Genomic DNA, 27,985 nt, shown 5'->3' with positions numbered 1-27,985 from the left:
TGTCTCAGGAGCGGCTGGCGGGAACTCCCCTTTTGTACCAATCCAACAGACCCAAGCGATCTCTGCATCCACAATGGCCTCATGGGCATTCTAAGTTCTTGCTACCCAGAAGTTGGTTCCCGGACCAGCAACAGCACCATTCCCCAAGAGCTTTCAGAGAGGCAGTCTCAGGCCTCGGAGCCTCAGAGTCCACATCTGCACTTTGACAAAATCTCCAGTTCATCTAAGATGTTTTTGGGCAGAAAGACGAACATATCCGGGCTTGCCATTCATCTCCTGTGACAACTCAGCCCTGTTCAGAGGGGTTAGCTGAGGCTGGGCCACACTATGTCACACAGCTGGTTAGAGGCAACATGGTCTCTGCTCGGGGCAGCTGGTTACAGGCAAGATGCTCCCTGCTAGGGGCCGGCCCCACCCCCCAGCACCCGGGCCCTGAGACCACGTTCACCAGCTGCAGTTCCTCCGAAGGGTCCTGACACAGCCTCCAGCCCTCGAGACAGTCTCAGGCAGGCAGGAGGGCCTGGGGGCAGGCCGGACACTTAGTGGACACAGCTGTGCACCCAGGCCGAGTCCTCAGGCACTGTGGACCATGCCTCAGTGATCACCCACCCAATGGGCAGGCATCAGGGTGCCAGCAGCAGGCCCCGTGGAGACTCTCGGGAGAGTCCCTCCTGCTCTGCTGAACGAGTTTCCTTGTTCCATCTGGGTAAGGGTTCAAAGAGACCATTGGCCACCGAGGGCCAGGCGGCTCCGGGGAGGCTCCCAGCTTGCTGCCAGCCCGGGCTGGGATGGGTAGTGCCAGCATGAAGCTGGCCACCTCCACCCTAGAACCTCCTCCCCAGTGCACTGTCTTTTTGACAAAGGCCTTGTCCAGAGGCGGGGGAGGAAATGCAGAGTGCTGCTTTCACAGTAGAGAGCGTGACGCCTCCTTCCAGGCCGCATCTGCACAGCGAGCTTTAAGCAGAGCAGGGGACCTCGGAGGCTGCACAGCTGAGCACAAGGCTGGCCCTGAGCAGGAAAAGCCACTCGTCACTAGGGAGCCAGGCACCAGGGTGGCCTGGGTTGGTGGGGCCTGGCATGTCAGGAAGTCAGCTGCCCTGCCACCCTTGCTGGGTGCTGTAGGGGGAAGGTGGCAAGGGGTGCCCACTTGGTAAAAAGGCAGGTGTCCTTGGGGGTTAGGCTCCCCTCCTCCTGGCCAACCTCTGTGGCTCCTCCAGCTGTAAGCAGGCCCTGGAAGCTTGGGGAACATGGGGGCAGGGGGGCGCACAGGGGACAGAAAATCACAAGGGAAACAGCAAAAGCTTACCATCCCCCCTTAGTCCCACCACAGGACTGTCTAAGAATCAATGTCTGCAACCAAGGGAGAAGTGTGGCAGGAGGAACGCAGGGACACTGTCGCTGACAGTGACTTTCAAAGGGGGCGTTGGAGGATTTGGTGAATATTTCTGTGGGATGATGGTGAGGCTAAGAGGAAAGGGATGGAAAGCAGGCTCTATTCTCTCTTGGAAGCAAATGGGAATCAGGAAACAATTGGAATTCTGGGATTAATTTGTCTTTAACAATGTTCTCCTGAATGCCAGGGCGCCCCTCACTCCTAAACTCCGATGCCTCCCTCCCCCTGGGGCGTGCCTATCTTTCTCCAAACGGAAGCAGTGACTGTTACAGGCAGGACCCTCTGGTCTCTGTTTGCGGGCTCCGGGTGGAAGCCTCTGCCATGTGATTCTCAGCAGGCTGGTGAGTGACAAGGAGGCCACCACGTGCCCATGGTACTCCAAGAAATGGGCTAGAGCTAAAATCCCAGAGCATGTGTGTGTGTGGCAGGGGCTGGCCCCATTCCCCTCTGGAGAGTCAGGCCTTCCCAGGAATGACTGCATGGGTGAGATTCCCCCACTCACACCCCAAAGTTCCTAGGACCCCCAGAGGACTGATGGGTGTTTGCTGGTCAGACAAATGCACCAGGTGCTGCCTGCTCTGAGCTCTTACAGGGCCTTGAGGATTTTTGAGACAAGTGGCTCAGGACGTGGTCAGGTGGCAGCCTGATATTAGGGAACCAGCCGGTGACTTGGGATAAGTCACACCCCACCCCACGTTTCTGTGGCCCAGGTCCCTCCATCTCTGAAAGGACACTGCTCGGCCAGGCGGCCTCCAGAGGGACTTCCAGCACCACTGGCTTGAAATAGGGTCCTGCAGGGAGCCTGTGATTCCAGCGTAGCCTGGTGGCCCTGGGGACAGTGGCCTGTTTGCTCCCCATGCTATGGATGTCTCCCATGCTCTCTGCATCCCTGTCTGCTTTGATGGCATGGCAGGCATGCTTTTGAATGCCCCACACATGGGGCGTTCGCCGTCAGGGTCTGGAGGGTCAGTAGGCAGGGTGCAGTCAGGCGACTGCGGAGCCGTCTTCCGGATCCCCGCCCCTCTCTCCCTGCTCCATGACTCATGCCTCTGACCCCGGCTTGCCTGCTGCGCCTGAGAAGGAGGAATCCTGCTGGGAATGTGGGAATGACCATATTTACAACCCCGGGGCTCCCGGTGGCTATCGGCCTGGCCTGGCTCCTCCAGGGGAGCAAGGACTTCACGCCAGCTGGAAGCCAGGCTGTCTCTCTCCCTCAGCTTGGGCTTGGCTTCAGGGACTCAGGCTGACTGTGCTTGGAATGGCCTATCTGGCAAGGAGGAGTCAGCCCAAGGAAACCAGAGGAGAGGGCGAGCTTGTCTGCAGCGGACCAGGCCGGCTCCTTCCTCCTTGGAGCCCCCAGCATCATGGCTGGAGAGGCCACCCTGCAGAGCTGCCCCGTCTACCTGGCAACCCCCAGGCTCTCCAGGGCGGGCTCTGCCAGGGCTGAGGCTGCAGGGTCTGACCGGTCCCTCAGGATCTGCCCCACCCTCTTCCTCTCTGCAAGACCTTCCCGTTTGCCCACGATGAGTGCCCTGCGAGCACTGCAAAGGGACCCCTCCCAACTTTCAGACACAGCGAGGGCTGGCCAGCCACGAGCAGCCAGATGGCAGGAGAGCATTCCACTGCTCCCAGTACCTGGGGCCTGCAAGTCCAGGAACCCCTTCAACCCGTGAGTCACAACTTCTCCAGATGCCACCAAATTCAGTCTCCAAATAAAACCCATGAGTGGAAGATGGTGGAACACAAACTGCCCTGCGGGCCCCGTTTCCAGCTGGTGGTGCTGGAGGCCCTTCTGGAGGCCATCTGGCCAAGCAGTGTCTTTTCAGACACGGAGAGAACGGGGCCACAGGAAGGTGAGGAAGGGCCTGACATCCCGAGTCACCAAGTGGGTGCAGAATCTCCCCCAGAATGCAAGTCAGCTAAGCCCTGGGCTGGAAATACCTTTTGTATCCACAGCACTGACACACTGGTCCAAACCAGGGGCATGAACTTTACAAATGTCTTTTGACAGAACACATGACTATCTGAAGACACAGCCTTCCCAGTGGCAGCGGCAGCAGCAGCAGCAGCAGCGGCAACAGCAGCAGCAGCGAACGAAAATATGGACAGAAGGGCTGCCGGTGTAGGGCACTCTGCCTGACGCAGGCACCTGCCTCAGCCAGCTCACAGTTCATTTGGGGAGACAAGCAGCAGAACAAATCACTATCACAAAAATATAATAATAAAAGTACAATAAAAGTACGTTCAGGTCTGCAACAATCTTGCTATGAAATATAAATATAGGTGATGACTACAAATGTATTATTATAATACAGAGATTAAAAGGTCCATAATAAACACACAGGGAAGGTGACAGTTATGTTTCTGAGGGTTTGGAGAGCTCGTCACAGAATTCAGGATTGCAGCTAGGTCTTCAAGCAGGTCAGTCCCAGCTGAGAGGGGTGGAAGGGCCTGTGGGCACAGGCAGAGATGGGAGGCACAGCCAGGAGGGTGGGGAGAGGGATCTGGGGGTAAAGAAAGCATTGACTCTGGGGAGGGGACAGGAATTGGCAGGACTCCCCAAGGCGACAAGGAGGCCAGGAAAGGTTTGGGGGGCCACAGACACCATCAGATCTCCCTGTCAGAGGTAGCTCTGGCTGGCAGGGGATAGGCCCTGAGGTGGGGCCTGGGCAGGGCGGCTCCCCCAGTGGCCCAGAGGGAGGCCAGGACCACACGGAGACAGCAGCTGTGCAGGCGGCAAGGGGCCACCCACCAGACACGGTGACCCGCTGAGTGTGGGGGTGGCGAGGGGCGGCTCAGGGGCCCTGCTTGGGTGGCTGGGTGCATCCTGACCCAGAAGCTAGACTCAGATCTGGAGAGGAGTCATCTCGGGGGCAACAAGACCTGTGTCAGCCACGTGGAGCTGCTGGAGTCCTCAGGACACTCTGAAGGGCAAGTTCACACAGCAAAGCGACATGCTGGGAACCCCAGAAGAGGGTGGGGGCTTCACAGGCAGATTCTCCAGACTGAGGCCAACTTTATTCTCCCCTTCGAGAGAGGAGGAATCGGCACAGAGGTTGAGATGCTTGCTTTGCTAGGATTTGAACCCAGGCCTCTGGATTCCAAAGATGGGCTCAGATTCCTGATCTACACCTCCGTCCATGGCAGAACTGGAGGAGGCAGATATTTAGGGGCAAGCGGAGGGGGAGGCTGGGAAGGAGGCGTCTGATAGGAGAGGCAAGGCCAGGGAGAACTGACACCAGGGGATGTCAAGGGAGGGCTGGTGAGCACCACCCCCTGCCAGCAGGAGGACAGGGCGTTGGAAAGGTCACCAGGGTCCAGGACTTCAGAAGAGCAGGCTCAGCCGGGTGCAGGCTGCTGCGGAGGCCAGGGGGTCGGCGCTCCTTGGGAATGGTCTTCCACACATTTGATGGGACAGCGAAAGTGCCAGAAGCTGCGAACAATGGCGGCCGGCGCTCGGCGTTTCCTGAGTGCCGGGCCCCACACTGCATGTCTGGGATTCGGCTGAAGGCTCTCAACCGTCCACGCAATCGATGCTCCCGTGTTCCACGTTCCGAGCCTGAGCCCACGGAGGCTTTGAGAGGCAGGAAGCCACTCTGCTCAGAGAGCGGAGGAACAAAGCCCTGGGAATTAAGCCCAGGTGTCCGGGCTCCGGGGCCTGTTTTCAGAGTGGCGAGGCACAGGCTGTATTTCTGGGGAGTGCGGAGCCTGGGAAGTGTGGCAGAATGATTCTGGGACGGTCTCCCTTGAACAATTTTTAACTGGGGGATATAAAACTGATCTGAATAATTAAACAACGCTGACCATAAGCCATATCTCTAACTAAGGCCAGCTTTTAGTCCTTCAAATTAATCTTGAAAAAATAGGCCGTTTTTAAAATGCGAAACTGTGTACAAGAGTAACTCTACTTAAATCTGTTTTATTGGGCAGTCTTTTTTTCAAATGCCTCTGATACAATAAGCTATTTTTGAAATTTTTTGCATCTATTCACCTACATTCAGAAGCATGCAAAAACCTAAGCCATGGGAAGAATCCTCCGATAATTCAATGCCGGGTCCCACGAATCCCTGGGAACTCAGATTTCAGCTGAAAGTGTGGCGGAGGTGCTTTTCGGCCTGCAGAGTTGGAGTTTCTGGCGGAGCGCTCGGGGGCGTGGTTAACCAGGCCTTTCTGCAACAGGGACCGGCCTTTTGCTTCCCAAGCGCTGGACTGAGTTACTTTTAGCCCATTTCAGATTCTCGAACTTCTGCACCACATGAATAAGACTGATCTCTGTTGAGAAACACATCATATTAAGAAATCAACTAGCACACACTAAGTGTTGAAGACTTTGCCTCAGTTAAGGTAAAATCAGCTAGTAGAGGCCTGTAGTGGTGACTGAAAAAAACATATTAGAAGGCCGGGTGCAGCAGCTCACACCTGTAATCCTAGCACTTTGGGAGGCTGAGGCAGGCAGATTCCCTGATTTCAGGAATTCAAGACCAGCCTGGGCAACATGGTGAAACCCCGTCTCTACTAAAATACAAAAAATTAGCCAGGCGTGGTGGCAGTCGCCTGTAGTCCTAGCTACTTGGGGGGCTGAGGCAGGAGAATTGCTTGAATCTGGGAGGCAGAGGTTGCAGTGAGCCGAGATCCGCCACTGCACTCCAGCCTGGGCGACAGAGCAAGATTCCATCTCAAAAACAAAAACAAAAACAAAACAAAACAAAAAAAACCATATTAGAGGGAAAAAGTAAATTTCAGGGGCTGGACAGGATGAGTGAACAGCCCAGGCTGGACAGGCGACGGGGGAAGGTCCTGACTGGTGACCGGCGGAGCATCTGTGTGTCTTCTCACGTGTAACATGTAGCACAGCGCACATGCACCCAGGCCATGGCCCCCTCCTCGTGACGCCTCTGCATTTCCACCTGGACCTCTGTTTCTCTCTGTCCTGAGGCTTGCAGGCCCTCAGGTGTCTGCGTTCCGCCGTGAGGTGAGCTGGAGTCTCACCCGCTGAGTCCTGGAGAAGGACTCACCCTTCCGGTGGTTGCCTGGCTCAGCCCATGTAGAGTCAGGGTCCCGAGGGCAGGTGGGAGTGGCTGCTGCAGGCGGGTTCCAGTCCACACACCCGCACCTAACAGAGAACACAGAACCCGCATGGCTCAGCAGCAGGCACAAGCTGAAGAGGAAGGGGTAAGTGGTCAGCGGCTCCATGAATGAACTCCAAGGCTAAATTTCAGTGGTTCCGCCTTGGGTCCCATCTTGGGCAGGTGCACAAATACAGCTTGTCCTACATAGCTCAATCCTCCCACACTCAGTGGCTGCTTATTCACACAGAAAGACATCCCCGCGGACTCCACAAACCCAGCGCTTGGGTCTCTAGGGGCAAACAGAGGAAGGCAGCGAGGCAGCAGAGACTCGGAGAATAGCGAGGTTTTTGGACTCAAGCCTGGAAAATGTGCACGCCTCTGTCTTCCAGCTTCCAGCTCCCAGAGTGAGGGTGCTGTCAGCCAGCCAAGGATGACCCCTGACCCTCAAACCTCCACGCTTTCTTGTCTCGAGGCCCCCACCTGCCTTTCAGAACCTCGGCCTCCTCTTGGGGGAAGCCGTCCCCCTGTTCACATGCCTCCTAGATCTGCCAGGGGAAGGACGTTTGCCAGACTGTCCTCTCACCCTCCAGCTCCCCCTACACTGGAACACAGACACCTGGGAGCCCACAGGCCTCAGGACAGCAAACAGACACACCAGTCCAGGCAGAAATGCAGACCAGCACAAGGAAGAGGCCACGCCGGCCAAGCCCCAGGTTCCTTTTGAGGAGACACACAGGTGCTCAGCCAGTCATCAGCCGTGACCAGTGATAATCTCCACCAGGGCAGTGAGGGCGCTGGGCCCGGAGGCCGTTGACAAGCACAGCTCTGCTGTCCACTGAGAGAGGTTTACCAGGAGTCCGAATGCTCCCGATAGGGTCAAGGTGGCCTTGCTGATCTAAGAGCACCTGGGGCTGAGGACGGCTCTGGAAAACGTGTTCGAGATCTCCTGCATCAGACTCTAACAAAAGGCTGCAGTTCCTGACATTTCATTTTTGAGATCAGACTGCGAATGTCATGATCCACAAATCTAATCGGTGTCCTCCGTCTAAAAGTGGTGAGAGAACTGCAGCACTGAGAGCCGGGCCGCGCCGAACCTCGGGGGATCCGAGAACGGGAGTGAAAGTGCACGGATTCTTATCAGCCCACAAATAGCTGGCAAGGTCCCGGGGTGCAGGTGAGCCTACACCGTGGCATCTGAGAACTTTAAGGAGTCAAGTGTCTCAGTGCTGTTTGTGATGACGGTGGGCAGAACAATTTCAATCTGGGAAGGGCAGACCCTGGGAGAACAGATCCCTCAACACCTTCTCAGGCTGTCTTTGATGCGAGAGCTTAGAGACTAATCCCCCTGCCTCAGAAGACCCGCAGCCTCAAGGATCAAGTAAAGAGATACAGAAATATAGTCATGATTACTCAATTTTTAAAAATTCGACAGTCCTGCAATAAAACCCCATGTTTATAAACTGTAGCATGCTCCAACGAGTCTTATGGCATTTGATTTTATTTTCAATGTGTTTTTGAATATTCTGTATTTTCCTAAACAGTGAATTTTTTTCCAGAACTAGAAAATAACATGAATGAGAGTTGGCCACACATGCACACACATTTCTGGTCTTACTTCTGGAACAAAAACCCTAAGTGGGGAAGGATCACCTGGATTGTGTGGCTTTAGAATGCGTTCCCTCTCTTTCACAAGCCTTGTGCAATCGCGGGCTCTCACTGGCCATCTCCTAAGCTGAGGACGCCTTCACACCAGATGGGGAGGTGCCGGCCTTTCACCCAGCCTCTGGAGGGTGCCTGCCCTGCCCAGGCCGGGGTGTGCTCTTGCTGTGCTGGTCCTGCACAGAGCAGTGGTCAGCATCTGTGGGATACAGGCTGGAGTGGCCACAAGCATGGCAGGTGGCCTGGCTGACCCCAGCCCAGCAGGCTGTTGGCTGTGTGGCATCCCTGGCACTGTCACCTCCCTGGCCATGTGCAGAGGCCAGTGCAGGCCTTTGCTCCGGCTGCTCCACTGCCCCAGGTGAACCTTGCTCTCCAGGGATGGCTTTAAGAATGTATCCTCCGCGCAGCTGTCCTTGAAAACTAAGCCCTGGGAGCAGGCTCCCCCCGGCCCATTTGCACTCCCTGGGACCTCTGTGAAGGCACAGGCCAGGCTGGGCAGCCTCCACCCAGGCAGCTCTTCTCTCCAGCAAGCTGGGCTCCCTCGCCGACAGGTGTGTTCTTACACTTACATATCATCCTTGGCAATCCATTTCTCATCTATAAAATGGGCTGGTACTACCTGCCCTGCAAGTGGGACAACACGTAGCAGGTGCTCACTTAATGTTAAGAAGTCTGTAATTAACCCACTGAGTATCAGAGCATCAGAGCATGACAGCATGAGAGCAGTCATTTACAAATGTGGCCACCAGCCTGTGAGGGGTGGAATCCTACTCCATGTTACGACTGCACTAGGGCTGTAGAGGACTATTCACTGCGGCTTAGATAACTCAGGTAACTATGAAGGAATAAATACAAATACAATTTTCTTTGAGATGACACAACTCAACAACAAATACCTATCATGCACAGAGTGAGTGCCGAGCTCTGCTCTGGACCCAAGAAACACAGGGATGGGTGGGGGAGAGTTTGGGATCTGGAAGAGCAGGCTGGCAGTGGCTTTAGGGTCTTTGGTATTTATATACCTGGTGTACACATATTTATACACACCCACCGTCTACGGTCTATGTATATATGGTACACACGTGTATATATGTGTATATATAAATATATGTACCATATATACATGCAGATACACATATACACACACTGCTTCTCTAAGAAGGGCCACCCTTGTCCCAAGTTTGCCCGAGTCATGATTTACTGAATTCATGGTTTGAGGGTGGAGATTTTACACTCACATTGTTCCTAACTAGTCCACGATTCAGAAGTCAGTGTAATTCGGGGAACTGAATGACAGTCCAGTCAAACCTGGCTCTTCTTTTGGGCTGGACTTCTCAGATTGCCTCCAGGAGTCCTCTGCGGGATCCAGGGCTCCAGGGCGCCAGGGATGATCCCTTCCTGCCCTATGATGCCTGCTGCCACCCTGGGAATGTGTGGCTAGGGCAGGCCCAAGGATGACACTGGAATTTTTTTAAGAGAACATTTGCAACCACTTGCGTGTCAAAGAACATCTCCAGTCTCCTCCTCTCTGCTAGAATCAGCCTGGACGGTCATTTGTGGGAATCTCATATGCACGTGTGACATGCATAGCTGTGTATTTTTCCAAATATTCACATTTACTTCTTCATGAGTTGCAACAATGTTCCTGAGTTTGAAAGCCAGAAATGACTAATTTTGGTTGAAATATGGCAGAGCTAAGATCTAGGGATCCTGAACAGGACTTCGCTGTTATTATGCAAGCTGCATAGCGAACTGAAGTCTCCAAATGTTTGCTACAATATTTCTGACTAAATCAGGAGCTACGACTCCTTACACTCCGTACGTGGGAATCATCCTTTCCTTAAATGGCCATTTTTAATGCATGTAATTACCATTTAAACTTCATCTCAACATCCTAGAGTAATTTATTTTGCTAATACAGACTCTATGAATATACAGAGCAGTGTCAAAGTCGATGTTTATAAGGGAATCCAGCCATCTACTTTCAATCCTTGGTCCAGAAATCCACCTCCCTCCCAGGTTGTCTTTAATCAAGCTTTGTCAATAAATAGATGTGATGCAGATGTTCTGTGCAGTTTTAAAGAATTCAGGTTGAATCTGCTTTAAAACAAAGCACGGCCCTGCAATCAAACAAGAAGGATGAAAGTGAGCAGAGGGAAGAACACTTCAACAAAACCTGAAATGGAGACAGGACTCTGAAAACAGGGCAGTAGACCTTGAGCCAAAGATAAGAATTCAAATAACACTTAGGCAAAGTGCAAAATGGTTACATCTGTCAACATCCTAACCTTTGAGTTACTTTAAAGAAATCTGGCATATAGAGCTACATTTAGTAAATAACAAATGAAGCTATGGTTACACCTTGGGAACATTTTGTGATTTGTAAAAAAACTTGAGTGAAAAGTGCCTTTCGGAACTGAGCTCCCTCACATGAATTTTAAATGGCCCACCCATTTCACATGCAAAGTCCACCTGCATAGGGCTTTCAGGACAACACGAGAGGCGACCGTGGGTTATGAGTTGGTTTTTCTGCTCACGTCAGTGCTGTGTCAGGCAGAACAAGTTAGGCTTCATGCTGCAACAAAGAAGCCCTTGAATCTCAGGTGGTTCATGCAGCAGTCATTTGCTTCTTGCTCATTCAGGTTGGCAGGGACTCTGCTCCACGCAGTCACGAAGGGAATCAGGCTGGTAAAGCCTCCACGGTCTTGAGAACCTGCGGCCCCTTCAGGCACTTGGGGCAGCAGAAGACACCTGGCGTGCTGCACATAGCTTCTTCCGTACTTTAGCCTGGAAGCTGTGCCAAGGCTTCCTCCCAAAGCTCATTGGCTGGAACTAGTCTTATGGCCCTGCCTAGCCACAGGGGCTCTGAGGAGTGTGAAGGGAGAGAGTCAACTTTCCAGGGAGCCACCGAGTCTGCCTCCAGTGCCAAAACAAAGGATTGTCTAAAACAAACAAAAAAGTAATTTGTAGATGGCATTTGAGAAACTGATGATTTAATTGCATTAATTTCAGCCAAATGCCTGGATTTGATTCCTAAAAATGGCCAGGGCACCACAATCTGGCCGGAGGAGTGTAAGTCTCATAGGGAAAGAGACGGAGAGAGCGAGATACTGAATGAGCCCGTGAATAAGCTTAACTGACCAACATCAACAGAGACGGAGGATTAAATTGATGATGAGGGAGCCGTACTCATTCAGTTACCTTCACGTTTTATTGAGATGATGTGGTGGGGTGGAAGAGAGGAAAGGAGGGTTATTACCGGGGCTCCCCTCTGTGTCCTCTTCCTCCTCTAAGGGGTGGGACATCGAGATGGTGTTGGTGGTGTCACTGGTGTTCAGGCTTCACTGGGCATGAGTGCCCTTAGGAGCTCAAATGATAGAGTCAGCACCAGCGTCTCTGCTTCATGGTCCAAGACCTTGGTGAAGGTTCATTTTCTGAACTTGAAAAAACAACTCCAAGATGCATGAGTGGATTCGCCTTTCCCTGAAGTCCTCTTGTGGCATCTCTGTCCTGGGTTGTTACAAATGATTCAAACATGTTCTTAGCCATTGCTAATGTGCTCACTCCCGCCAACATTTCAAGGGCTGTCTTGACCAAATGCTGCCCCCTCTTCCTCTTCGCTCTCTTTGGTAGCAGAAGGTCTGGCAATGGCAGCATCATTCAGAATTGCCTCTGGTGGGAAGAGTCTCCTGTTACTGGAAATCTGTGGTGAGAACAGAGCCCCCACTGCCCAAAGACATGACCCTTCCAACGTTGCATCCCCACCTACGCTCCGTCTCCACCCTTCGCTCCACTCAACTGGTAGGTGGCTCCCAGAATCACTCACCAAGATAAGGCCTGGAGCCTCAAACCTCCCATGTCCCCGGGGCTCCAGACAATAGCCCAGAAGTGTACTTCCTTAGATTTGGGGTGAGGTGAGCTTGCGTTGGGGGAGGGAATACCACGTACACATATGCTCATCTTTAAGGCACTAGCAACCCTTACGGCATCTTCTGAGAGGAAATTCGAATTCTCCCTCATACGAGGGACCAGAGAAGTTTCATAAATGAAACTTTTAGCAAAACAAAAGGATGCAGAAAGAAACCACTTTTTCCCCAAATAGTCTACCCTCGGTTGCGGGTATTTGAACTGTTGAGTAGAAAACATAATTAATGCTAAGAAGAGCTCTGCCCTGGGGTTTTTGGTGCTTCAGAAGATAATGACCTTTCCCTGCAGCCTGGGACTCAGAGCCCAGTAGAGGGTCAGGCAGGCATCGTGAGAGCCGTTCTGCTGTTTGTGGAACAAAGTTCACGGTGCATTTTATATCCTAGTGAGAAAATCATCAGTAATGTGATTTTTTTTTTTTTTTTTTTTGAGAGGGAGTCTCACTCTGTCACCCAGGCTGGAGTGCAGTGGCGCAATCTCGGCTCACTGCAACCTCCGCCTCCCAGGGTCAAGAGATTCTCCTGCCTTGGTCTCCTGAGTAGCTGGGATTACAGGTGTCTGCCACCACGCCCAGCTAATTTTTGTATTTTTAGTACAGACAGGTTTTCACCATGTTGTCCAGGCCTCAGTACAGCCTCTGGGCCTTCTCTGGGGGTGCAGACTGGAGCTGGTGAGCCCCAGGCCCCAAACATCTCAAAGTGCTAGGATTACAGGTGTGAGCCACCACGCCTGGCCAGTAATGTGATTTTAAAACCAAGATTACAAATATACTTTAAAATGTATAAAACCCACTGGTTCTCTTTAAGATGTGATCCTGATAAGCCTCCCAGTAATACTCCCTTCATCTCCCCAGGGCTAGCCAAAGCATTTATAATGTGGCTTGCAGGACTCTTGGGGCTCCTGATGGTGAATTTGTACCATCACTTTCAATGGCACTTGGAATCTCTCCTGCTCTGCTAACAGGCACCAAACACCCACAAGACACTGGTAAGGTGCAGGACCAGACATCTCCTGTGTGCCATGGCTGATGCAGTAGACGTCAAGGACAGTAGATAGCCAGCAAGAAACAGCAGACTCATCAATGTACGTTTCTGGGCTGATTCTTCCCTTGGTCAAATGTGCACTGTAAAGCCACAGAAGGCCAGTTTTTCATTTTCCATCACTTTGCCTGGACTAAATAAAGCAAGCTGAGTCAGGCAGTATGACGGCTTTGGCCAGGTACTGTGTGGCACTGAGGGAGGACAGAGGGAAGACTGACTACCATCCAGGGGAACCAGGACCTCCACCCTGCAAACGAGGCAGGGCAGGAATCAGGGTTCTGCTCGGAACACCCGGCCATGGGGACCCTGAGAGGGAGGGGGCACCTCATGCTTGCAGTGGTGCAGCCTGCCCACATCTGCACAATCTGGGAGGGCACTGAGGACTGAGAGGCATGAGAAGGTGAAGAAGCTCCTAACAGACCAGGGCTGACCCCCACCCGCTCCAGGCTTCTCAGGAGAAACGTGCCTCCACGAGCACGTGGACATTCTCTTCCATGGGGGGATGCTCCACTGATGCCCTGGCCTCTTCTGCCCCTTACCCACACCACTCAGGGGAGCTGGAGTGACCTGCGGACTGGTGGGTTTGGGAAGAGTCAACTGGGTGTGCGCAGCTCAGCCCTGGAATCTTCCTCTGGCAGCAGTGAGCCAGCCCCAGGGAGCAGGCACTTCCTGGCCATGCTTCCGGAAGGCTCCCTGTGCTCCTGACCTGGGGGAGGCCTGCGAGGTACATTTTTGCCGGCACTGGGGGCTGGGTCTGCTGGACCATGGGACAGCAGCAGCTGGACGCTTCATCTGAGCCCTTCTCCATGATAGAGCTATGTTCCATGGGCCTCACCTCTGCTGCCTGCACCAGCTCCCTGGCAGGTGTGAAGGTGCCGTTCTCACCTCGCCAGCCCAGTCTGGTGGACTGTGGGCGGCAACCACACCCTTGAATGTGCCCGTGAATCAGACCATGCCTAGAATCTTGTTCTGGGGCTTAAACCTGGACACCTATGGCATGGCCAGGCAGGGGAGGGGGAGAAGCCCTACACAGAGAAGAGCCCCAGATTCAGAACACACCTGTGGCATGAGGTCACTAGCATGGGAAGCGGCCCTCCGGCCTCACCTGTACCACTTGCTGTCTGGGGACCTTGGCCTGGTCTTGGCCTCACTGGGACCTCACTTCTCCAGGTGAAGGTGGGGAGCCCTGACTCAGAGTCTTGCAATCCCAGGCCCAGGAGCCTTGGGATCCCTGAGGCAGACTTGGCAGCCCACTGGCACTTCAGCCCAGGCATGATCGGCAGCCAACGACCCCATCTTAAAGAACTGGCTTGTAAGTGCCAGCCCCGTTGTTTCCCAGAAGATGTTCAGCTGGGTGGGCGCTCGCGGTGACTTCTGTGGACGGGCTGAACTTTGAGCACAGATTTCCGAAGGGAGGAAGGCTGGAAGAATTCGGATTAACCCTAGGGGAATTTGGATTAACCCTAGGGGAATTCAGATTAACCCCAGGGGAAAGGCCAATCACATTTAATGCAGAGGAGAGGGAAGGACGGAAACCACAGCGCTGCTCACGGCTCTGGCTTCGCCCGGTGACTCTGATCGGCCATCAATTACCGAAGCCTTGCAGATGCAGAAGGAGAGAAAAGCCACAGTTATGTGCATCTTACAGCTGGGAAACCAGCAACAACATAACCCTGTCAGCTTTTCATTCCTGAAAACCGCCTCCCTCTCTGCAAGGCACGGAATCAACATGGTCTTCCCCAGGGTCCTCTCAGGATCCTTGGAGCTGGGAATTCTTCTAACTCAACTCCCTCCGTGTGCTCAGAGCCCCTTCCTGGCCACGCTTCTAGAAAATTCTTCTGCTCAAATGCTAAATGTTTTCCCTGATCTGTCTTCAAAATCCCCATCCTTCTCCTTCTATTGGAATTAAAGGGTAGGGAGTGATAAGGCTAGGCTTGGGCCATCTCTGCCTTGCTCTGCAGCTCTGGCGTCTCCCGTCCCTTCTCTCCTCACTTTCTGTTTTTTCTCTCCTTATTTTTCCTGTTTAATGTCAAGCGAGCCAGCTCAGCTCCTCAGAGACCACCAGCTACAGCGGCAAGCTGAGTGGATTTTAAATCAGCAGAGAATTTTTAAAATGAGCAATGTGGTGAACGGAGCCCATCTGCAGCCCTGTGGGGCCCTGGCTGGCTCCCACGGTGTTCGTGGATCCCGCACGTCTCCACAAGGATAAACAGTCCACGAGGGGCGACTGCCTGGGAGGAGGAACCGTCACCAGCCCAATCCCGGTAATAAAACAAGAGTCACATAAACACCGCGGCTGTCCTCCAAGGAACTTCGAGCACTACCCAAGTAAATAAAAAAGCAGAAAATGGAGGTTCAGAAACGCAAAGGCCCTGCTCAGGTTTCTAGAAGAATTCACAGAAAAAAGGAACCTAGAGGAGAAGGAATCACAGAAGAAATGTTCATGTCCATCTCACCCCCAAACTGGAAGGAACGATGTCAAGAGCTGCCCTCAAATCAGGAAGGACTCAGATATCTGCACCCTGGACCACACCTCCCTGACCCGCATCCATCCGAGGGGCCACTCCTGGACCATGGTCACCTGCCCCAGCTTCCAGCAGAGCAACCCAGAAAGCATCCTTTGACTTTGTTAAAAGAAGATTTGATCGTGGAGGACTTTTAAAATCGAGATATCAGTTCCCAGGACTTCAAGCAGATAGCCTCCCAGGAAGTTCCCTCATCATGGGACAAAAGGAATATGTAAGTTACAAACACATTTGCTCCTTTCAAGAAGGAGTTTTCCCCATGAATTTAAGTGTTTTTACAGATCATTAACTCCTGGTCTGGAAGGCAGGGCACCAAGGCAAGCTAAGCTGGAGTGTGAGTCGGTGCTGCCTCGGAGGCCAATTGGCGTCAAGGTGAAGAGGCTCAAATGATCCTAACATGAGTCAATGTTACCCCAAATTAAATTTACACATGCTTCTCCAGAGCTGTCTGTTTTGTAAGGCAGGGCACCCTGGCACAGCACAGGACACAAGGCGTTTGCATTTCTGTCCAGGCTGCAGTCTAAAAGTGGAAAAAAGTGCTGATCTCTTTTCCAGCCACCACCCTACAGAATGGCCTCAGAGGTTTTGGGTCCAGTTAACACAGGTAGGCACTGGATGGGCTGGAAAGAGGCTGGGGACTCCCACGCTCTCGGGAAGCACAGGACAGTGCACTATGCAGATAGCAGACCCTCAGGCTCAGGGGACCTGGGCTGCTGCTGGGAGAGGAGGGAAAAGAGCCTCCCAGAGAAGAGGAGGCGAGTGGGACTTGGCGTGTGAACAGAGACCTGGGAGCCAGAGGCCCAGGGTTAAATCTGACTTGCCAAGTGCCCCTAAACAAGACCACAGAGAGACACAGAGACACAGACAGACAGAGAGAGAGAGACAGAGTCAGGCAGACAGACAGGGACACAGAGACAGACACACAGAGAGACACAGACAGACAGAGGAAGAGAGACAGATGGAGAGAGAGACAGGAAGAGAAAAACCAGGCAGTCCCTTCATGGAGTGGCTGTGATGCCCACGGGCTCTCTTGGATGGAAAACCCAGGCACACAGCAGGTGGCACCTTCTCCTCCCTAAAGCCCTTGTCATGTCCAACGTTTCCCATCTGAAGGCCAAGTGGCTCCTCTGGATAACATTTCCTTATGTAGGGATTTATAGATGCAGCATTCCCACTGGGACTTGGGCTGTGCAGGACTGCAGATGTGAGAGACGCTCAAGAGGGGCCGAGATGGGGATGCAGACAGCTCAGACCCAGGACACCAGCCCAGCCCAGCCAGAACTAATGCTGGCACTAATACTAACACCAATGCTAATAAATACTAACTAATGCTAATAAATACTAACACTAATACTAATACTAATGCTGACACTAATACTAATAAATTCTAACACTAACACTAACAAATACTAACACCAACACTAATACCAACACTAACAAATACTAACACCAACATTAATACTAACACTAATAGATACTAATACACTAACACTAATACTAATAAATACTAACACTAATACTAACAATAACACTGACACGAATAAATAATAACTAATACTAATAAATACTAACATTAACACTAATACTAACACTGACACTAATGCTAATATTAACACCACTAACACTAATACTAATAAATAGTAACACTAACATTAATACTAATGCTAACACTAATAAATACTAACACTAATAAATACTAACACTAATACTGACACTAACACTAATACTAATAGATACTGACACTAACACTAACAGTAACACTAATAAATACTGACACTAACACTAATACTAACAAATACTAACACTAACACTAATAATAACACTAACACTGACACTAATAAATAGTAACTAATAATAATAAATACTAACATTAACACTAATACTAACACTGACACTAATGCTAATATTAACACCACTAACACTAATACTAATAAATACTAATACTAACACTAATAATAACACTAACACTGACACTAATAAATAGTAACTAATACTAATAAATACTAACATTAACACTAATACTAACACTGACACTAATGCTAATATTAACACCACTAACACTAATACTAATAAATAGTAACACTAACATTAATACTAATGCTAACACTAATAAATACTAACACTAATAAATACTAACACTAATACTAATAGATACTGACACTAACACTAACACTAATACTAATAAATACTGACACTAACACTAATACTAACAGTGACACTAATAAATAGTAACTAATACTAACAAATACTAACACTAACACTAGTACTAACACTGACACTAATGCTAATAAATATTACCAACACTAATACTAATATTAATAAATACTAAACTAACATTAATACTAATGCTAACACTAATAAATACTAACACTAATGCTGACACTAACACTAATACTAATAAATACTGACACACTAACAGTAACACTAATACTAATAAATACTAATACTAAACTAATACCAATAAATACTAACACTAATACTAATAAATACTAACACTAACACTAATACTAACAGTAACACCAATACCAATAAATACTAACACTAACACTAATACCAATAAATACTAACACTAACACTAATACTAATACACTAACACTAATACTAATAAATACTGACACTAACACTAACACTAACAGTGACACTAATAAATAGTAACTAATACTAACAAATACTAACACTAACACTAATACTAGCACTGACACTAATGCTAATAAATATTACCAACACATACACTAATATTAATAAATACTAAACTAACATTAATACTAATGCTAACACTAATAAATACTAACACTAATGCTGACACTAACACTAATACTAATAAATACTGACACACTAACAGTAACACTAATACTAATAAATACTAATACTAAACTAATACCAATAAATACTAACACTAATACTAATAAATACTAACAGTAACACTAATACTAACAGTAACACCAATACCAATAAATACTAACACTAACACTAATACCAATAAATACTAACACTAACACTAGTACTAACACTAATAAATAGTAACACTAACACTAATACTAATACTAACACTAATACTAATAAATACTAATACTAATACTAACACTAACATGAATACAAATAAATACTAACACGAATATCAAAACTAACACCAACACTAATACTAACACTAACACTCACACTAAATAATGCCCTACAATGTTGGCAGCCCAGTGCCCTGTGGAGGCCTCTCTCTGCCTGCAGGGCAAGCACTCTCCATAGGGAATTCATTCCTCCTGGGTTTTGAACCATGCCCTAGCTGGCAGTCATAGCAGGTCCTCCACATAAACTGTCTCTGCCTCTCCCTCTGTGCAGAATGCTCTCTGCACCTCTGAGTGCTGGTCAGTGCTGCCTCCTCTAGGAAGCCCTCCCTGACCACACCACAATAGGACAGCCAATCATGCCCTTCTGCAGGTCCAGGGAACTTCCCATAGGTACTGCCTGCATGGGGCAAGGTCTGGCAGGGCTGTCCATGTCCACAACTCAATAGCTGGTGCTTGATCCAGGATGGCCAGGGGATCCTGCTAACCACTAACTTGACACTAGATCTCTGGTTTCTGGGTGAGTGATTTGCAGTGCATGCCTTCCTAGCTGGGCATGTCAGAATGGGGGGCGGGTAGTGGGGCAGAGCAAGGAAGGGGCATTTTAGGAGACTCCACGAGTGACCCTAAGGAGTGGTGAGTGTGGCCTAGTGGCCAGGTAGTCCCAGCTGGAGGGAGGTGTGCATTTGCTGGACAGGATAACCACATGACCCAACATGTAGAATGAGATGCTTTGGGAATGAAAGGGGCACTATTAATAATCACGACTGGAGAACAAGAGGAAGCCAGAACAGTTGTGGGCTGATAGGGAGGGACTGTCACCTTTTCAAGAGGTCATCCACTTCTGATGTTCTACCCCCACCCCCACTCAGCCCAGCAGAGCCCTGATTGTTGGTCTCATCAAGAAGGTACTGACTCGAAGCCTCTCTAAGACACATGGGTCTAGGTAAGGCAAGGTCAGAGCCCCACCAGGAGGGGCTCACAGTCTCAGAGGGGACAGAGCCAGGAAGGCTGTGTGTCCACCCAGGACGGCCAAGACAACCTCAGTCAGCTTGCCTTTTGTGCTTGCTGGATTCTTCTCTGTATAAAGCATACATGCGATGTGATATTATACAATTAGAATTTTTTAAAACGATGGTCTCACTTTTCATCCTTGGGTGTTTGAGCCCTTCTGCACAGTTACATGCCTTCACTTGGTGTGTGTAATTATCCGAGTTCTTACCGCAGGTGCCAACATTAGCATTTAAAGAAACATTAGAGGAAAGTCAGCTCCTGAAGGTGGAGGTCTGTAAAGAGAGAACACACTGAGTTTCCAGCTGAGAGCACAGACCCCCCACTGCTGGGACAGCCTCCTCTCTTCTCCACTCCATTTGCCCCCATGGTCACAGACGGTTATTAGAGCCCCTGTTTCAGAATTAAATCTGTGCGTTGCTATTGTTCTCAGAGAAAGGTTTGTGTTCTGCTTTACCTCCTGGAGGAATAAACTCCAGGTTAAAATGAGGAGCACAACTTCACTGGGGAAAAAAATCAACAGGGGCTGCTACCTGCACCATGCCAGAGCCCTACAGCAAGTGGTGAGAGGTGACCCATGTCCCCACAGCCTGGCCTCTGACAATCACCAGGACCTGGGATGCTGACTGGGTCTGCAGATTCCCATGGCCTTAATAAGCTCTGGAGGCCCCACTGCGCTAGGGTGAGGAGCTGACATCTTCTTTTTCTCATCATGCTCTGGTGTTTATACTCTCTGGTGGCCATTTAACTCTGGATTAGAAAATTCTAAGAAAAAGTAAAGTGTCACAATAACTATAAAAGGCAAGAGTGGGCCTGCCTGCAAGCCAGACCCGGATAAGTGAGCTTTGGGGTGGCTGATGTCCTAGGCCCCCACTGGTGGCACAGGGATCCAGGGGTTAACTATTGAATTGCTGGTGCATGGACAGGGAGGGGTACAGCAGGGGAGAGGGCACCATGAGAGCTGTTTACCAGCTAATAGAGAACATCAGCCTTTAACAAGCTCCTGGGCTGTTCTTGGGTAGACCTGCACAAAACCAGTCTCCACGTAATTCCTTTTTGGAATTATGCTCTGCATAATCCACCCTCTTCGTGGCTATTGTCTCCTTTACCCTGTACCTGAATAGGACAAGCATCAGGGTTGCCCTGAGCTCTCCACAGTTCCATTTCATTGCGTTTTCTGCCTGGCCCCCAGTGCACCCAGTAATTTGAATATTAAAGTTCTGGATTACAGTCCCTGGCAGTGCAAAACCTCTCTCCTCACTTTTCTTTCTCATAAGTTTCTTGGACGTGTTTGCTCTCTTAGTCTTCCAGGTGCACCTGAGAATAATTTTATTGAATTAAACATTTCATTAAATATATAAATTAAATTGTAAAAGAAATGATATGTTCACAGTAATATGTATTTCCAAACAGAGTCCTAATAAATGGAACTCCTCATTCAAAAAATATTCTATTGGACTCTCTAGCTAAGATATTTTTCTTCATAAAAGTCCTCCATATTTCTCACCAAACGTATATAAGGTATCTCATAAGCATAAATATTTTTGTTTGTGTGAATGACATCTTTTTGTTTCATTATGTGATTGAATTGCTTATCGCTAGTGTGTGTGAGAGTGCTTGTGAAAAATTATCTTCACTTAGCAATTGCCTTCAGTCTAAATTGTTTCATTTCTTCTAAAGATTTTCAAATGATTTCTTTTTTTGATATGGGGTAGACAGCAAGGTTCTTAGTAAACAATGGTATCGTCTACAAATGTTAATATTTTTATCTTCTGCCTGCCAACAGCCCTATGTCTATGTCTTTTTCGTGATCCATATAGAATCATTTTTTAAAGTTTGAGACAAATGTTACAAAACAGTATACTGGCGAGAGACCTGCTGACTTTTATACAAAAGACTTGAGTGCTACACAGGCTTTTTGTTGTTGTTGTTTTGGGATGGAGTCTTGCTCTGTCTCCCAGGCTGGAGTGCAGTGGCACGATCTCAGCTCACTGCAACCTCCACCTCCTGGGCTCAAGCAATTCTCCTGCGTCAGCCTCCTGAGTAGCTGGGACCACAGGTGAACGCCACCACGCCCAGCTAATCTTTTGTATTTTTAGTAGAGACAGGGTCTCAGCATGTTGGCCAGGCTAGTCTCGAACTCCTGACCTCAGGTGATCTGCTGAAGGTAAGGAAGAATCTCTTTATGATAGCTTATTGAGATTTTAAACATCAGACAGGGAGGTTTTAATAACAGAAATATGTTAAATTTTTCTCAGATGCATTTTAGTATCTCTTGAATAGATTCCCTTTATTTCCCTTTTTTGACTATAGATGTGCCTCATTGCATAAATGAATCCAAGGATCTGAGCAATCAATGCTTTTGACACATATTGCCAAAGCGTGTCAGAAACCTGGCAAAGGCATCTGAATGCCCTGATATTCCACAAATAAATCCACCTTCTTCACAGTGCCCTATTCTTTTGGCATATCGCTGAGTGTACTTTTCTTATATTTTACCTAGAATTTAATCTAAGCTCCTACTGAGAGAGAGTTTCTCCTATCCCTGACAGGTTTTGGCAGATACCATGACAGATGCTCTGAGAGGCTTTCTCATCTTTATTTTTTCTAATCTAGCTGCTGCCGTGTTGGGGACTGTCCCCAAAGGCAGGACTTTGTCTCTGCCATCACTGCACCCTTGGCCTGACACAGCAGTGGGCTTAATAACTGAGGGGGCAGTCCTAGAAAGCAGAAGGCGTTTACCCAGACAGGGAGCACTTGGAGCCTGCAGTCCGTTGTGGGGCCAGTTCAGGAGACACTTTGTAGTCATTTTTTCCCCCTAAGTTTTATGCTTCCTAATTTCAAACTCCTTAGGAGTAAGGACAGTTCTGAGCTGCTGAGAGTCCCCTAGTGCCCGCTGCAGAGGCCGCCTGGGTGCCTGACTTGATTTCACTCTAGTAAGGTTCAGCCGTTCCCGAACTTCCCAAGTGGCCATGTGGCCATCCGCCCTCCACCCACACCCACCCAAGAGGGCAGTGACTGGTGCACCGGGAGGATTTCTGACAAGCACAGCTCACTGGACAGATTTCCTTTCTACCAGGGTCCCCCACGTCCACAGCTAGTGGGATGAGGATGTGAACCCTGGCCAGGGCCTTGGGGCCCCCCACCCTCCCTGCACCCTGGCGCCTGCTCCAGCCCTGCTGGATAGCAGAGCCCCACAAGCCACAGGCTCCCTCACCCGATTTATTTTTTCTCCATTGCATCAGAATTTTCTGAAGTAAACTTTCACTCGGGACAAAGCTGTGCTATTCCAGGGGTCTTTGCCAAGGATCTGTGAGGTAACCTTTCCATCTATTTATTTGTTTTTTTGGAACTTGGGGACAGGGGAGAATGCGAAGAGACTCATGACCCCCAGAAACTCGGCCGAGTGACCGACATCATGGGAATTTGTCTGGCCTGATTTATGGCATTCCCGTGACCCCGGTCAGGGAGCTGAAGTTCACGGCACTTTCCTGGCTCCCATCTGTTCATAAACGTCCAGCCCCCTGGAAGCCAACCTCTGTTACAAGGTGATGTGCAACCCTGCATAGCTTCCCAACAAAGCAAACCAATGCCAGTAACGTGAAAAACAAAGCCACAGAGGATATACCCTTTACTGGGATGCTTGGCCAGCATCACATGGACTTCTAAATTTCCTCGTCTTTGATCTTTTGGCTGAATCCATTTTCCGCCAGAGAGGAAGCTGCTGGACGCTCAGTGACAAGTCTGACCCAGCGGGTGCTGCTGTTGGAGTCGCGGAAGAGGCCGTCTTCTTCTTGGAGAAGACCCACAGCTGCACCTTCTGTCTCATCTGTGGTCAGGGCTCCTTAAAGGGCTGAGTGTCCACCATATCTCACCCCAGAGAAAAGAAAAGAGCTGGGTCCACCGTGGCCTCAGACAGTGATGGACTCCAGATGTCCAATCTCTTCAGCCAGGGCTTGCCCAGTTGGGTCAAACCATTTAAGAGATGGGAAAGCCCATGAATGAATGTATTTCATATTTTCTGCATTGTGTCCTGAGTCTTCTGGTAGCAAGAGAAAAATAAATCCTTCCAGCTGTGCCTGCTCTGCTGTCCTTCCAAACCCTCCAGCCAGCTTCCTCCTTGGTCAACTTCATTGTTTTTGTTCCTTTGTGCACTCTATATGAAGTCATCAACAGAGCCTGGAAGAAGACACATGTTCCACAAGGAAGGGGCCAGTGTGGCAGAGAGGGAGGCACCAAAACATAGAATCTCACCCCTGAGAACTCACTTGCACCTGAAGGGCAAATCAGGTACCCTGGGGAGCCCAGGCACCTCTCCTACCTGAATCACAGGTGTGCACCCAGGTGCTGTGGGGAGCCCAGGCCCCTCTCCTACCTGAATCACAGGTGCACACCCAGGTGCTGTGGGGAGCCCAGGGCAGGCAGCTCTTCTACCTGAATCCTGGGTAAGCATCCAAGGCAGAGAGCCTCTGTAGATTCTCCAAGAAACAAGCAAAGTACCAAGATTTGCATCTTTAGAGAAACTCCTCCGGGCCTTTTCAATGTGCTATGTCTGGTGAATGAATATATGTACTATGTGGTATTAAAGATATTTAGTGGCCAGGAGGTGGGGCTGGTGCAGACTGGCATTCACCAGGGAGAGAGTCGTCCAACGAGGACACACATCATTTCGAAAGCTCGCTTTTTTATTGTAGACGTCCTGGGATAACACAACGTCTCCTGGGCCTGCATCCTTAACATTTTTCTTTCTGTTCTTTTGCAAAAGAAGAGCCTTAAGTAACTAAATTGGACATTTTAAGACCCAATAACATGGAACTAAAGAGAAATACTGCACGTGAAATTAAGATACCCACAGCAGGAAAGTTAAGTTTTCAAACAAATTAGATTTTCATGTCCTGGATGCTGTAAAGCATGAGGATTGAATAAAAGCATCTGGGCAGCCATGTTCCCAAGTTGTGTTTCCCTTGAACAGTGGTGGCTGCACTTCCCTGAGTCACCAGCCCTGGTCCCCAAATTCTCAGGAGGGTGTGGTTCTCTTTGCACATGGGATCCCATCCCTCATCATTGAAAAAGATAATCCCCATCCCCTTCATCAGCATCCTGCCTGGGATGCAGCTCAGGCCCCTTGTCTTCCAAACAGGCTGCTAACTCCTCTAACACATGAACCCCATCTCAGAGAGGTACAGAGCTGCAAGTGAGTTTTTTCCTTGATGGAACATGGATCAGCAAGTTTAGAGCAGGCCACCAACCCAGTTTCAAGCTGATGCACAATGACGTTCCCATTCCCAGTCTGGATTTGGAGGCAGAGACAGTAAAGGAGAAGAATCACAGGCCTCCAGCTTCTCCTGAATGAGACATGAACAAAGGCTTTTTATTATTTGGTTTCTGATAACGAGATGTTCTGGAACGTACCCTCAGGCCCACTCATCAAGCCTTTCCAAGACCAGCATGACTCTCAGCCCAGCTTTGCTTCTGTCCTCCCCTAGCACCAGGCATTGGGTGCAGGGAGGGGCGCTCGGACCCACCTGCCTGTTGTGTATTCCTTGTGCACGGTGTGCACCTTCCTGAGAACATCTCACTCAGCAGGACCCGGTAGCTCTTGTGCGTGCTCATGCGTGCACATCTCTGCCGCTCCCGTCTACTACGAAGCCATCCCCCTGCCCACTCCCAACCCCTAGAGCATACCCCAGGCTCTGCGCACCTAATCCTCAACCTGGGCAGGACCCTTCACTCCATTCATTCTCTGCTCAAGCATCATTTCTTCAGACGTCCTTCCCCATCCTCTTGCTTCCTTCTCAGCACCCGTGGTCAGCAAGCCCACATCTGCTGTCTTGTGTGCTTCCTGCCTGCCCTCCCCTCCCCTCCCCTCCCATGGCAAGCTTCATGGTGACAGGAACTGTCTTGACTTCTTCCCCGCCATATCCTGGTCTCTAATGTGGAGCCCAGCACGTGGAAGGCTCTCAACAAGCATTTGTTGATTGCATGACAGATCCACCAAAGTGCCACCCCTTGGTCTGGCCTCCCTGCTGTGTCCAGGAGAAGGCATCCTTGTTTTCTTTGTTTGCTAACCGTTGTTGTACAACAGCCACATGCAGTGTTATGAATGGCTGTCAGTAGATTTGTCTCCTTGGCTGGACGTGGATGGTGAGTCCTCCACAGGAGAGACAGATTCTAGTCATTCTTATGTCTCCAGCACCCAGCAGAAGGACTGCAAAGAGCCAGGGCTCAGTAAATGTGAGGGCAACACGAAGGACCCTGCAGCTGCCCCACATGATACCAGCTCCGCAAAACCATCTGCGGAGCGTGTGCCTCTAGGCTGTATGCCCATGACCTCCGGACTTTCCATCTGCAGAATGGGAACAACACTGGTCACCTGTCCAGTAAATCGTCCTGGTGCCAGAGGTTTAGTGGCACCTGTGCCTGCTCCCTGGCTAGGCCTGTGTCTTACTTCCCCCCATGGGTAGATGCTACCTATTTAATAACTCACAGCTTCAAAAATGTCTGAAAGCTTTTGTCTGAATGACCTTGAAGACTCACATTTGTATCAAATTCATGGACGATTAACCCCAATTCTTGGAAAAGAAAGAGCATCGCCCTTCCCTGCACAGGGTTGGCCAAAATGTTACTAGATCTAAATGCAGATAAACAAAAAGACACTCAACAGGACCCAAATTTTACAAGGGTTTGGATACAATCTTCTTGAGAATCTGTAAGCATCACTTCCAAGTAGAATGTGCTGGAAGCCCTGACGTGCACGGGGTGGTGCACCTGAGACCACTCCTCTGGCCTCGCAATCCCCCTACATTGGCCTGGCCCTCGTCCTGGCCTACAGCCCAGTCCAGTGTCCAGCCCAAATCTCACCCTGGAACACCACCCCCTTGGGTTAAGGGTTAAATGAGCAACAAGTCTGAGGGCATCAAGTGGCCCAGGACCCTTGGCCAGGGACTGCTGGGGGGTAGAGAGCATGGGGGCAGGCAGGACCCACCGTGGGACCCCTCTGGCCCAGGAGTCACCTGCCTTCCAGTTAATGTGGCAGAAACATCCCCGGAAATAATTTAATCGTGGTAAAATACACATGACATAAAATTTACCGTCTTAACGTTTTGAAGCGCAGAGTTCTGTGGCATTAAGGACATTCACGCTGCTGTGCGACCTTAACCACCATCATCTCCAGAATTCTTTTTCTCCTCTCAGACTGAGACTCTGTCCACACTAAACACACACTGCCCACTCCTCCCCTCGGCCCCTGGCACCCACCGTTCTGCCTTCTGTCTCTATGAATCTGACTGCACGAGGTTCCTCGTGTAAGTGGAGACATACAGTGTTTGTCTGTGACCAGCTTATTTCACTCAGCACCGTGTCCTCAGGGTTCGTCCATGCTATGGTCCCTGTCGGGGCAGCCTTCCTTTTTAAAGGCAGAATGACGTTCCATCGTGTGGGTGTGTGTGTGCGTGTGTGTGGGGCGGGGGTGATGGTGTGTGTGTGGGGTGTGCTTGTGTGTGTGGTGTGTGGCGGGTGTGATGTGTGTGAGGGGTGTGGTGTGTGTGTGGTGTGTGTCGGAGTGGGGTGTGTGTGTGGTGTGTGGGGGGATGTGTGTGTGGGGTGTGGGGGGTATGTGTGGGGTGTGGTGTGTGTGTGGTGTGTGGGATGTGTGGTGTGTGTGGGTAGGATGTGGTGTGTATGTGGTGTGTGTGGTGTGTGTGGGGTAAGGTGTGTGTGTGGTGTGTGTGTGGTGTGTGGGGTGTGTGGTGTGTGTGTGAGGTATGTGGTTTGTGTGTGGTACGTGGTGTGTTTGTTGGGTGTGGGGTGTGTGGTGTGGGTGTGTGGTGTGTGTGGGGAGTTTGGGGTGTGTGTGTGGGGTGTGGGGGGTATGTGTGGGGTGTGTGGGGTGTGGTGTGTGGGGTGTGTGATGTGTGTGGGGAGTGTGGGGTATGTGTGTGTGGGGTGTGTGGTGTGTGTGGGGAGTGTGGGGTGTGTGTGTGTGGGGTGTGGTGTGTGTGGGGTGTGTGGTGTGTGGGGTGTGTGATGTGTGTGTGGGGTGTGGGGTGTGTGTGTGGGGTGTGGTGTGTGTGGGGTGTGTGGTGTGTGGGGTGTGTGATGTGTGTGTGGGGTGTGGGGTGTGTGTGTGATGTGTGTGGGGTGTGGGGTGTGTGTGTGATGTGTGTGTGGGGTGTGGGGTGTGTGTGTGGTGTGTGGGGGTGTGGGGTGTGTGTGTGATGTGTGTGTGGGGTGTGGGGTGTGTGTGTGGTGTGGGTGTGTGGTGTGTGGGGGGTGTGTGGTTTGTTGTGTGGGGTGTGGTGTGGGT

At 50.2% G+C, this 27,985-nt stretch overlaps 1 protein-coding gene across 2 annotated transcripts in view; it reads right to left on the bottom strand.

The window, feature by feature from the left end:
• Nucleotides 1–27,985, bottom strand: part of TWIST2 (twist family bHLH transcription factor 2) — a 62,012-nt gene that overhangs the window by 11,659 nt on the left and 22,368 nt on the right. Inside the window, exon 2 of one of the 2 annotated variants that reach the window (XM_055287885.2) lies at nt 11,314–11,793. The exons of the other annotated variant lie outside the window; for it this stretch is intronic. The gene's annotated coding sequence lies outside the window, so the exon portion shown is untranslated. Of the gene's footprint in view, nt 1–11,313; nt 11,794–27,985 lie in introns of those variants that run through there. 2 annotated transcript variants of the gene reach the window in all.

This window comes from Symphalangus syndactylus, chromosome 8, assembly GCF_028878055.3.
Source record: "Symphalangus syndactylus isolate Jambi chromosome 8, NHGRI_mSymSyn1-v2.1_pri, whole genome shotgun sequence".
NCBI lineage: Eukaryota > Metazoa > Chordata > Mammalia > Primates > Hylobatidae > Symphalangus > Symphalangus syndactylus.
The sequence above is the reverse complement of the archived record's forward strand: the minus strand, read 5'-3'. Positions and strand labels throughout refer to the sequence as shown.